At 34.8% G+C, this 13,295-nt stretch overlaps 2 long non-coding RNA genes across 2 annotated transcripts; both read left to right on the forward strand.

The window, feature by feature from the left end:
• Positions 1-1,114: 1,114 nt before the first annotated feature.
• Positions 1,115-1,464, forward strand: LOC109613679 (uncharacterized). The gene is made up of 2 exons (XR_002195142.2): positions 1,115-1,268; positions 1,338-1,464. It is a non-coding gene; the product is annotated as an uncharacterized LOC109613679 (long non-coding RNA).
• A 1,403-nt stretch (positions 1,465-2,867) lies between these two features.
• On the forward strand, positions 2,868-3,772 carry LOC109613680 (uncharacterized). Its single transcript, XR_002195143.2, has 2 exons — positions 2,868-3,643; positions 3,706-3,772. It is a non-coding gene; the product is annotated as an uncharacterized LOC109613680 (long non-coding RNA).
• Positions 3,773-13,295: the final 9,523 nt, after the last annotated feature.

The following is a 13,295-nucleotide window of genomic DNA, read 5'->3' on the forward strand; positions in this document are numbered from 1 at the left end:
ATATTATATCAGTTCGTTGTTCCTTTTTTTATTTAAACATTCGTGGCATTTACCGAGTTATTTATAAATATTGATCCGCATAAATATATCTACGGCTACAGCAGTATTTATTTACTAAAACGCTTTTCTTCAACAATCTCCTTTAAGCAGCAGTATGACGGCTTGTAGTAAAAACATAATTGCTTCCCCAACTTCCTACATGTAAGTATGTATGAGGACTATCTATGTGCGTCTGTATGTTTGTATGTGAGTGTTTCACTCTGAGGGTGGGTGGTTCGGTCGTCTCCATCAATTTTTCTGCTTAGACAACTAAAATGGCTGTTGAAGTGTTAAGATAACAAAACATTTAATTACATTGTCAACTTTTCCTAATAATCGAGAATTACAATGAACGAAAGTATCTTTAGGTTGTTTATTTATAATGTGTGGGAGAGGGAGAGAGGAAGAAAGAGTGGCTGTGGGTGTGGCACGGGGAATGGCAGTCGAGTGTCTGGAGAAAATGCCATTCACTTGTGGCAAATGTTTACTTGGGGAATTTCATTGCTAATTAATAATTTTAATGAATGTCATAAATTGCTTTAAAAGCAGCAGCGGCGGCGTCGGTAAATGCAGGTGTGCGATAATTTTAATTAAGCCAATATGATTCGGGATTTATTTTTCGTTTCTTTTTATTGAAAGATGCTTTCGAGGCAAAATTTTATTTGAGAGAAATTTATAAGACTTTATGTTGAGTTTGCGTGGGTGATATTTTTTATTGGCTGATAATCAAGGTGAAGGGTTATAGCATGATTTATGATTTTTGTTATCAAAGGGGTTACAGTGTTTTGTAAATTAGTCGCCAAAAGTGATAAGTAGAAGTAATTATGGGTACTATGTTTTTTTTTTTGTTTTGAAAAAATATAACAGAAACGGATACCTTACCGGATACGGATACCTAAAGAACTTGAAATAACAATAAAAAATGAAGACAATTAAATTTTAATATAGAAAATAAGCTTAAATATTTCCAAAAATTTAATACGAAATTTTATATTTTTTTAAAAAAGGGCCAGATTATAACCATTCCTCTAAATTTTCAAATTATTCAGAAACACGTTTCACTATAGAATTTTCTTAATGGAGCCACTGCGTTGTAAACGGATTTAAACACAACTTTGATTTGAATACCAATTTAGTATCGTAAAAACATTTTCCCAAACATGAAGTTCACCCTGACTCTGAGCCTTGCTCTGGCAATATTGACTGGTTGGGCATCGGCATCAAATCATGTGAGTTTTGTAAATATAAAGTATTGAAAATTACGATTATATTAATTGGAATATTTTTTTTTAATGTAGGGTCCACCACCATTCTTTCCGGCACCATATCGAAAATGAACAAAAAAATGAATTATTAATAAATAAACTGTTTTCTAAATATTTTAGTTTCAAATCGATGTCAATATACTATATTCTAAATGATTAAGGTTCATAAAATTTTATTAATATTGTTAAAAATTTTCCGTTTTAATGACACATACTTAAAAAAATATTCAAACTTTCAGGGTTCTTAAGAAAAAACATTGAAAAATCCACAAATTTTATTAACTCTAAAAATCAACCTGAAAAGTACAAAGGCAATTTAAAAAATCAACTAAATTTCAGGTTTCTGAAAAATTTACTTTAAAAATGCACGTACCTTTAAATCACTCACAAAAAAAAAAAAAAATAAAAATTTTCCATTTTTTTAAATCAACAAAATTTTCATAATTGAAAAAAAATTCTAAAAGTCCATGAACCTCAGGCACTCTGATACTCCCATATTTGGCCCCGCCTTTTTTGAAAAAAATATTTTAGAGCCATGTAATTTTGTGGATTCTAGATATGATTTTTGTAAGTATCTAAGGTTAATGTACTTTTAATTTTTTTTAGAATTATGAAAATTTGAAAATTTTTGTGACATCAAGTTATGGAAAGTTTCTATTAAGAACTCATTTCGAATAACCCTCATAATTTAGCTGTATTTTAGTGACTTAGGTCATCATTGGATGGAAATTCGTCATATGAAAAAAGAGGATACAAGTCCATTAAAGCCGTGGTGGTCAGTTTAGGATCGATGTCAGTTTGGGCCGAAGCCCAGTCAATCAGAATTCAAAACGAACTAGTAAGCAAAGGCTATAAACGTGCGGGGGCGTCCATGTGAAATTATGTCACGGAGCATCGCACAGATATTACCCTTAGCATTTTGACCAGGAACATTTGCCCAATATTTACGAACCCCATCGTGCTGTTAGCTAAATATAGCTAAATATAAATCAGGTGTGTCGGTTGGCTTCAATTGTGTGATCAGGATTTTTTTACGGACGTCTTTGAAAACAGTAGGCCTAGCTCCTATGAGGCTCATACCCTTACAAAAATTTTCGTGAGGATCGGACGATATATTCGCGGTTTAATGAAAATTTGACTTATATTAACACAAATGTTATAGTGTATTTCATCCACTAAATATTACCCGATAACCATCAACATTGGAAGGCTTGTGCGCAGCCCTAAGCTCCACATGCTAACTTCGGCGTCGATTGGTCTATAATTGCGACCTGTAGAGCAATTGCAAAATCACTTTTTTCAGTTTTTGGTCCATTTTAACCCCTAAATGTACTTTCCTATTTGGGAAACCAATATTTCGAGGTGTTACATAGTTTTTGGCCCAATCAAACTTATAATACCCCCAACACAAAGTGTAGTAGGGTATAAAAATAATTTTAGAAGGATCTACAAATAAGTGATGTATTATCAACATAACAAGAGCCTTACATTTCTTTACCCTTCTATCTATGGAAGATCTGCAATATTTTCAGCTTAATGTCCATTTCGATTTTTTAAATTATCCCTTAACATGCGCTACCAATTAAATGTTGTTAAAAAAATTTATTTTTAATATTTAGAATAATTTTGTTATTTAATATGAATTTTAAATGTAAGCTACTTATTCTCGATCACGTTCACATTTCGGTCGAAAAACCCAGAAATATCAATATTCACTCAGTTATGGTCATTTTAATGTATGCTATTTTTCCTCTTTCAAAAAGTGATCACAAATTATAGCTAAAAACTCCGAAATGTCAATATTTAAGGAGTTATGGCCATTTTAAAGTATGCTATTTTTCCCCTTTAAAAAACTAATCACAAAATGTCAATATTTAAGGAGTTATGGCCATTTTAAAGTATGCTATTTTTCCTCTTTCAAAAAGTGATCACAAATTATAGCTAAAAACCCCGAAATGTCAATATTTAAGGAGTTATGGCCATTTTAAAGTATGTATTTTTCCTCTTTCAAAAAGTGATCACAAAACATATCTTAAAATCTCCCACTTATTTAAATATAATTAATTTCTGTGTACGTCGATGCGTCCTACTAAAATAATACTATTCTCCTGAGTATGTCCGGCTTCTACCGCAATTCCGATAATGATTTCGGTAATATATGTCCCAACACGTTCCATTCATTAAAATGCTTCAAATTAAAAATCAAATTGGATATATAAAACAAAGTTTCGCCATCTGAAATCAGATCAGTAGACAAATTAGTTTCAATCATGAAGTTTTTTCTAAGTGCTGTAGTTGCTTTGGCTATATTATCTGGTACTGCAATGGCAAAAAACTATGTAAGTCGAAAACCCTCTATGGAATATATTTAAATAATATGATTTTTTATTTGATGTTTTAGAATCGCCTACCACCTCATAATTAATTTTAAATATGCAATGTTTTAAATAAAAATTGATTATAAAGTACCTATTAATTATTGTCTGTAATATATGGAGTGTGGAAATTTTTTGATTAGATTAGTATATTATTTATTATTTTATTTTTGACTGGAAACCCTCAAGTGGCTATCGTTAGAGCACTCCAGCATTTCAATGTAAATAAATCTTTTGTATCTCGTAACATCGCCCGACGTCAAGGAAGTGTACAGAGGAAAACTGCAACATCAGCAGAAATGGTTCGAAAAGTAAAGAAACGACTTGATCGAAACCCGCGTTGCAGTGACCGAAAAAAGGCTCGAAAATAGCTGAACAAATCGAAATATTCCATTCGGCAAATATTGAAAAAATGAGCTCGGGACTTAGCACGCGCCACCCCAGAATGGTCACCCAAAAATTAGGTTCCTCGCTTCATTTTCAGCACCAAAGAGGTCAGCTGAAAATGTGCACCTTCGGTTGGCCACTAGAACATAAGCGCCGGCCATGGTGATGGTGTGGGCCGCCACAACAGCCGATGTTCGCTTTCAGCTCGTATTAATCGACCGTGGCATCAGAATAAATGACAATTGTTATCGCGAAAATATTGTGGAGGGTGTATTAAAGCCTTGGACACACAAACATTTTGGCGCAGACCTTGGATATTTCAATAGGACTCAGCACCATTGCACTCAGCACGTGCCTTCCAAGAATGGTTACAAAATGAGGTTTCCCGCTTCATTTCCAGCGCATAATGGCCACAAAAATCTCCGGATACCAATCCGTTGGAGTATTGTGTCTGGAGTATTTTGGGAAGCAAGGTTGGCACTAAAAAAGGCCGAAGTGTCGATCAACTCAAGCAAGCGCTTCGCCGGGAATGGGCCTAAATACCGCAAAGCAACATTCGGGCAGTGTGTGACGGTTTCATCGGCCGTTTGAATGTCATACTTCTCGTCAAAGGTGACTAATTCGAACAAATCTAAACTTATTCTAAATTGTGATGCTATTTCCGACATTTTTTGTTTTCATTCAATAAAATTAAAAAAAAAAGTAAGCAAAGGCTATAGCCGTGCGGCGTCGACCATGTGATACAACACTACAATATGTCAGAAGCCCCCTTATGTCCAAATCCATTTTGGAAGATTTCGCTTTTGAAATTTTGTCACGGAACACTGCCCAGATATTACCCTAAACATTTTGACCAGGAACATTTGCCCAATATTTACGCAATCCGTTGTGCTGTTAGTTGTTTCGGTCCATTTTACAGCTAAATATAATCCAATGGTCATCCAAAATTCTAGAGTTCTTCCCCGTCGTTAACTCTCTTCTCAGGCTTCAATTGTCAGGAAATTTGTTCAGTTTTTGATCCATTCAACCCCTAAATATTTTGCGATCATCTCCAAAAACAATAGGGTTCTATTCTGACCCTATCCCCATCTGCATTTTCAATTTCGTGATGATCGGGCCATAATTACGACCTGTAGCTTGATTACAAATTAAAATGGACAGACGGACGGATGGACATACATAGCTAGATCGACTCAGTTTGGCGAGATAGGAAGATCCATACATACTTTCCTATGTGGGAAACCAATATTTCGAGGTGTTACATAATCTTTGGCCCAATCAAACTTATAATACCCCCAACACATAGGGTTGTAGGGTATAAAAATGTAAAAATTATGGCGTTTGACTTTGTTGCAGTTTTTCATCTCACCCTGTACATACATTTCTTTTATCCTTTTTTCAGTAATTAGTAATTCCTACAATTTTACAATATTTTCAAGGTTACCACTAAATTTAACACCTCTCCATATTAACCGCGTGATTAAAAAATTCCTTATAATTTCCATTTTTTTAATTCAACCTCTCCCCCATTTAAAACGAAAATGAAAACTTTTTGCCCTCAGTTTTTCTTCGGAGAAAATAACAATTTCCCAACAAGGAAACCGTATCAAGCAACATTTAGTACATATTTTATTCGCTTGGGGAAAATTGTAATCAAATTTTAATTTTTACACCTTGATTATTAGAATATTTTTTCCACGAATTATAAATTGAAGGCAATTTCTTTTTTGAGAAAACTTCATCGAAACTTTTCTAAGCCTATCAAAAGTTATTAGAAATATTTTTCCACCATTCTCTGGCGTAATTCATTAAAATCCAACAATATTAAAGTAATAAAATGAAATGACCTTCTTGGCTTATATTCTCAGTTGGTGGATAAAATACATAAATTAGGCGAAAGTTTTCGCTGAACAAAACATGAAAAAGGGAAATCTAATATTTTTGGAAAAGAATATTTGATGTAATTTCAAATGAATTGTACTTTGAAGTACTTTGCAAATATACACCTTATTGTTTGGCGTTTCGTGGAATTCTTAGAATGTGAGACTGGGTAGGGTTGCGAGGATGATTGTGTTCTGTTCGTAATTGTAGCTATTTGTAGGAAATAGTTTTGTGGGTGGGAAGTGGGGTAAATGGGAAATTTTAATAGAAACGGAGAAGAGGTCTTGTAACTTGTTTTCACCTTGACAAAAATGACAATATTGTCTAATCACGGCCTGCAAGGGAAAATGAAAAAGAGATATTCTACTTAGAGGTAAGTCACAGTTAAGTTAGTGAATTAAAAATGAATTTGAACTCGTCGTACTAAATTTCAAAGAATTTCATTGAAAAATTTGAAGATTTTTCAATAAATACCCCAAATTCCAGACAGACGGACATCGTTAAATCGACTTAGAATTTTATGCTGATTATGAATATATATACATTATGGGATCTACGACGAATATTTAGACATGTTGCAAACGTAAGGACAATGTTAATATACCCTCCTTTCCAAGGTGGAGGGTATAATAAAATCTGCCAGACAGATCGGTGAATATTACGAGCCCCAAATAATAATATTTATGAGAATTTTGGATGAAATCATAGAAAACATATAAAATTTAGAAAAAAAGCAAGAAATCTCTATCGAATTGAAAAAATGATTTAATGTTTGAAGATTTTTTCATTAACCCGTTTAATTTAATTTTGGTATACTCCTTCCAATATTTCACGGTATTTCACGATTAAATGAATTGATGTTGCCTTGCAATGGGCCAATTGAAGCGGGGTCATCTGTATGGACATTAGCTTTTACACAGCCTAACAAAAATAGACTAAGGGCGTAAAATCGACCGAGAAGCGAAATAGACCCATAGTTACTTTTGAGGATCTTCATAGAATATTTTTCTGAGTCGTCCATGTATTCTTGTGAACAAAATGCAGCTCGCATTTATATCTGATTGAGATAAAATTTTCCAAACAAATGTTTTTTTTTGGCTCAAGGACGAACCCTATTGAATCCCATTCGTGAGAATTGGTTCAAATTTGGTCTTCAACCAATTTCAGGTTAATTGTGTACCAAAGGGCCAATATCAGCCAAAATGACCTGCATCTTGTCACATCCGACCGAATTCAGTCTAAAAGCAAATACATCAAATTTGGTGAAGATCTGTGAACATATAACTATAGCTCCCATATATATTCGTTTCATTCGATTTGGGGTTTAAAGTCCCTCATATTCGTACTAATGTAACATGAATGATATCTGGTAGCAGGTATCAGGTATCAGATACAGCCCAGAAAGAGATCGGCTAAGATTCGGATATAGCTTCTTTATATATCTTCGACCGGGTTCACGTTTATTGTGCACTAGATTTTTAATATTAGTCTGAATGGAGTGAATTTTGGAATTACAGATGAGATAAAAAACTGCAACAAAGTCAAACGCCACAACTTTTATCATTTTTTTTTTAATTTTATTGAACGAAAGCAAAAAATGTCGGAAATAACATCAAATTTTAGAATAAGTTTAGATTTGTTCGAATTGGTCAACTTTGGTACGAACTATGGCCTTCAAATGGTTAATGAAACCGTCACACGCTGCCCGAATGTTGCTTTGAGGTATTTTAGTCCGGCGAAGGTATTTCCCGGCGAAACGCTTGTTTGAGGTGATCGACACTTTGGTATTTCTTAGTGCCAACCTTACTTTCCAAAATACTCCAGACACAATACTCCAACGGATTGGTATCCGGAGATTTTGATGGCCATTGTCCGCTTGAAATGAAGCGAACCTCATTTTGTAACCATTCTTGGTTGGCGCGTGCTGAGTGCGATGGTGCTGAATCCTGTTGGAATGTCCAAGGTCTGCGGCCAAAATGTTTGCGTGACCAAGGCCTTAATACACTCTCCAGAATATTTTCGCAATAATATTCGGCATTTATTCTAACGTCACGGTCGAATAATACGAGCGGACAGCGACAATCGGCTGTTATGGCGAACCACACCATCACCATGGACGGCGCTTGAGTTCTGGTGGCCAACCGAAGGTGAACATTTTCAGCTGACCTCTTTGGCAAGTAAACACGATAATTTTGTTTGTTACAAACTGCTGGCCAACGAATGTTTCTTATCGGAAAAAATTAACTTCGGCAGTACACCACTTTCGGCCACTTTCTTTAGCTCTTGTGAGTCTATTTTCTTTCTGTTGCGGTGTAAGTGCTTACACTTTTTGGAATTTCAATGGCTCATTTTTCAATATTTGCCGAATGGAATGTTGCGATATGTTTAGCAATTTTTCGGTCACTGCGACGTGGGTTTAGATCAAGTCGCTTCTTTACTTTTCGAACCATTTCTGCTGATGTTGCTGTTTTCTTCTGTCGACTTCCTTGACGTCGGGCTACTCTACCTGTATCACGGTAACGAGCGATGGTACGATATACAAAAGGTTTATTCACATTTAAATGCGGAAGTGCTCTAACGATAGCCACTTGTGGTTTTCCAGCCAAATATAAAGAAATCAGACTATCACCCTTGAATTCTATCACGAATAACTTTTTTTCTGGAAAATTCTCTCCAAAATGCTTTTGTACGCTTGTAAACAATATAATGAGCTGTCACTGGAATAATTTTAACAGCTGTCGGGCTAGTGACTTAGAAATGACAGCAGTCTGAAGTTGGTTGCAGTTTTTCCATCTTACCCTGTACTTAACTAGGATTTACTACACCAGAAGTAATGTTACCTATCACAAACCTTGCAAATCGAATTCCAGACAAATCCATTGGAAAATCGGGCAGCTAAATGAGGTGGTGGTAAGAAAAGGGGATATCGGTGAATATTACGAGCTTCAAATAATAATTTCGATGAGATTTTCAGACGAAATCATAGCAAGCGGAAATACTTTTGCCAAATTTTATCAAAATCGGCTTAGATTTGGATATAGCTCCCATATATATCCTTAATCCGATTTCTGGTTTATTGTGCAAACAATGGCTAATATCAGTCCAAGTGGAGTGAATTTCGGAACGTACGTTTTCATTTGGTAAAATTTGGCTCCGATACATATTTTTTCAATATATTCCTTCTCGAAGTGATATTATGCATTCTATAGCAATGTTATAAGTTATTAAAGGTAAAAATGACTCCGTCAAATTGTGTGAAAATCGATTCAGAATTGGATATGCCTCCCATATATTAGTTCCATCTAAAACCAAATTATAACTGATTTAAAGCCAATTGTTGATAGGTGGTATGATCTACATCAAATAAATTCTTTTTTACGAGAGCTCTACTAAATATGCATAGTGGTGTAGGGTATCATGTCCGACTTTTTATTTTTTCTCATTGGTTTTAATCTTCCTAAGCTGTGATAACAATTTTGTCTTATCAAGGTCTGTAAGAGAGTGCGAGAGAGGAAGAAAGCTTAAATGAGATTTCTTCTATTTAGAGTTAAACCAACGTAGAGCTAACCAATTTGAAAATTTGCAAGCAATGTTCACCAAAAATAATTAAATTGATATATTTTGTCTATAGAATATATTGATTAAATTATTCAATGCCATAAAATCCCTATTTTTCCATTTTATTACCTCGAATAATTCGTTATCTACTTTTATTTATGTTTTGGAATAATTAGTTTTTATTATTCCGACATATACTTATGAATAATGTATATATAAATCGCTTTTCTTCTTGCCTGTGGAAACAAAATTTAAAAAGCTCGGTGATTTGTTGTTGTTGTTGTTTTGCTTTTACAAGAACTATAAAATTTTATGATTTATTTTATCGAATAATTGTGGCTATTAAACAAATGCATAGTTTGAGCATTAAATGGCAATTCATTGAAATTGAAATGTTGTCGGCGAACACAAAAAATTTAGTCAATCAGAAAATGTATTTAGAGAAATAAAAATAAATATTGATTTGTTACTGGGAAATGATTGAATTGAAATCTATTTACGTTTGCAATTTTTTCATGCGAAAATGGGGAATTAGTATAATTAAAAATGGTTTTTAGATGAAGTATAAAAAAATCTGTTAAGGACTTCGGTAGATGGACGATATTGAGGAGTATAACATTTTCAAGGGGCAATCATCCAAACATCTATAGATAGAATAGCTTTTTAGAGAGAAAGCCAGAACTGAAGACCTTCGATAGATCTTCCATAGATAAATGGCTTTTGATACATCTTCTACGAATAGACCATTTTTAAAAGGAGCTGCAAAATCAGATGAGCTTCTAAAGCAGGGTTCACAAAAACACCACTCGCACACAGTGTATAAAACTCACCATCGGGCCAAAAATTGTGTAACACCTCGAAATATTGGTTTCCCACATATTATATATGGATCTTCAAATATCCCCGAGCTGTGTCGATCTAGCTATGTATGTCCGTCCGTCCGTCTGTCCATGTTAATTTGTAATCACTCTACAGGTCGCAATTCATCCGATCTTCACGAAATTTAGAGTGGCGGTGGGGCTGGAGCCAAAATATAATCCTCTTTCTTTTGGATATGATCGCATAATATTTAGGTGTTGAAATAGACCAAAAACTGAAAAATTTCCTGATTTTGAAGTTGCATGGGGCTAGAACTTAGGACTGGGCAGAAGCCTTCCAATCGGGTAATATTTAGTGGGTGAAATAGACCATAACTTTTGTGTTAAATAAAAATCAAATTTCCCATGAAACCGCGAACAGGTCAATTCTGACCGTTACGTAAATGCCGATAGTAAATATATCATTGGATATAGGGAAATATTTACAATGTGTATTTACAAAGGAAGGGGATGTTAGCTAGACTGCTTAGACCGGACTGGACCGATTTGACAAAATTTGTCAATTTAGAATGCTCTCTTGGCACTAAAGTATAAAATCTAAAAAAAATCGCATAAAAAGATGTCAACATAGATTTTGTAGTATTTTGTGACATTTTTTTATTTTCTCAAACATTTTATCGCTTCTTGCGAAAATTTTCATAAGGGGGCAGAAGGAGTGGGACCATTGTTGTTAAATATAGAGGGAAATTTACTTTCACGATGTTCACGTCTCTGAAATATACACAATCAAAGCTTTTGTGTTGGTAGTGGTTGGCTAGCCCTGTTATGAAAGATTTCATAGAACAGAAGACCTTCGAAAGGTTCTTTATGGACAGAGAATCGTCAGGAGGTATTCTATAGACATAAGATCTCTAAAGCTGCAACTATGTATATAGAGATCAGTGAAATCATAGCTCCGAAAAACTCACTGAAATTTGCAGAAAGACTAAAACTCACCCGAATTCGAGCAAGTACGCTCTTGGAAGCAGAAAAAAGTCGAGTAAATTTATATTTTGAACCTCGTTCGAATGTGAGTGAGCATATTTTTTCTCGTTTTTGAGTGGAATCAAAATTTGTTCAAAATCGAGCAGATTTTTCTCTTGCCGAGGACACTTTTAATTATACCCTACACCACATAGTGGTAAGGGTATTATGTCTTTGTGCATTTGTTTGTAACATGGAGAAGGAAACGAGATAGACCCATAGTTACTTTTGAGAACCTTCATAGAATCACTTTCTGAGTCGATTTATGCATGTCCGTCCGTCTGTCCGTCCGTCCGTCCGTCCGTCCGTCCGTCCGTCCGTCCGTCCGTCCGTCCGTCCGTCCGTCTGTCCATGTATTCTTGTGAACAAAATGCAGGTCGCATTTATTATCCGATTGAGATGAAATTTTCCAAACAATATTTTTTTGGCCCAAGGACGAACCCTATTGAAATTGGTGAGAATCGGATCAAATTTAGATATAGCTCCCATATATATCTTCATCCGATTTCGGGTTAAATGAGCACCAAATGTCCACTATCAGTCCAAATTACCTGAATTTTGGCACAATTTTGGCACTTCGGCCTAGAAGCAAGTATATCAAATTTGGAGAAAATCGGTTCAGATATAGCTATAGCTCCCATATATATCTTTCATCCGATTTGATCTTTAAGTCCCTCACATTCCTACTATGCACTCCACAACCGTGATATTTGGTACCAGGTATTAGATGGAGCACAGAAATAGCTGTTTTAAATTTTATCGAAATCGGTTCAGATTTGGATATAGCTCCCATATATATCTTCATTCGATTTCGGGTTAATTGACCACCAAATGGCCAATATCAGCCCAAATGGCCCGAATTTTGGCACATGTGACCGAGATTAGCCTTAAAGTAAATACAACAAATTTGGAGAAAATCGGTTCAGATTTGGATATAGCTCCCATATATATCTTCATCCGATTTCGGGTTAATTGTGCACCAAATGGCCGATATAAGTCCAAATGGACTGAATTTTAGTACATCGGACCAAATTCAGCCTAGAAGTAAGTATATCAAATTTAGTGAAAATCGGTTCAGATATAGATATAGCAACCATATATATGTTTCATCCGATTTAGTGTTTTAGTCCCTTACATTCGTAATGTTCACTCCACAACCGTGATATTTGGTACCAGGTATTAGATGGAGCACAGGAATAGCTGTTTTAAATTTTATCGAAATCGGTTCAGATTTGGATATAGCTCCCATATATCTTCATCCGATTTCGGGTTATTGACCACCAAATGGCCGTAATAGCATCAATTTTGGCAAATCCGACCGAAACCAGCTTAGAAGCAAGTACACCAATTTTAGTAGAAATCGGTTCAGATATAGCTATAGCTCCCATATATATGTTTCATCCGATTTCGTCTTTAAATCCCTCACATTCGTAATATGCACTCCACAGAAATGATATTTGGTACCAGTTATAAGTTAAGCCCAAAAATAGTTGATTTTAATTTTATTAAAATCTGTTCCGATTTGGATATGCCTCCCATATATATCTTCATCCGATTTCGTGTTAATTGTGCATCAAATGGCCAATATCAGCCCAAATGGCATGAATTTTGGCAAATCCGACCGAAACCTGCCTATAAGCAAGTACACACATTTTAGTAAAAATCGGTTCAGATATAGCTCTAGCTCCATATATATGTTTCATCCGATTTGCTCTTTAAGTCCCTAACATTCGTAATATACTCCTCACAGGAATGATAGTTGGTACCAGATATCAGATAAAGCCCAAAAATAGTCGATTTTGATTTTATAAAAATCTGTTCAGATTTGGATATAGTATAGCATAGCATACTCTTCACAGGAATGATATTTGGTACCAGATATCAGATAAAGCCCAAAAGTAGTCGCTTTTAATTTTCTCAAAATCTGTTCAGATTTGGATATAGCACCC

Source organism: Musca domestica, unplaced genomic scaffold, assembly GCF_030504385.1.
Source record: "Musca domestica strain aabys unplaced genomic scaffold, Musca_domestica.polishedcontigs.V.1.1 59, whole genome shotgun sequence".
Taxonomy (NCBI): domain Eukaryota; kingdom Metazoa; phylum Arthropoda; class Insecta; order Diptera; family Muscidae; genus Musca; species Musca domestica.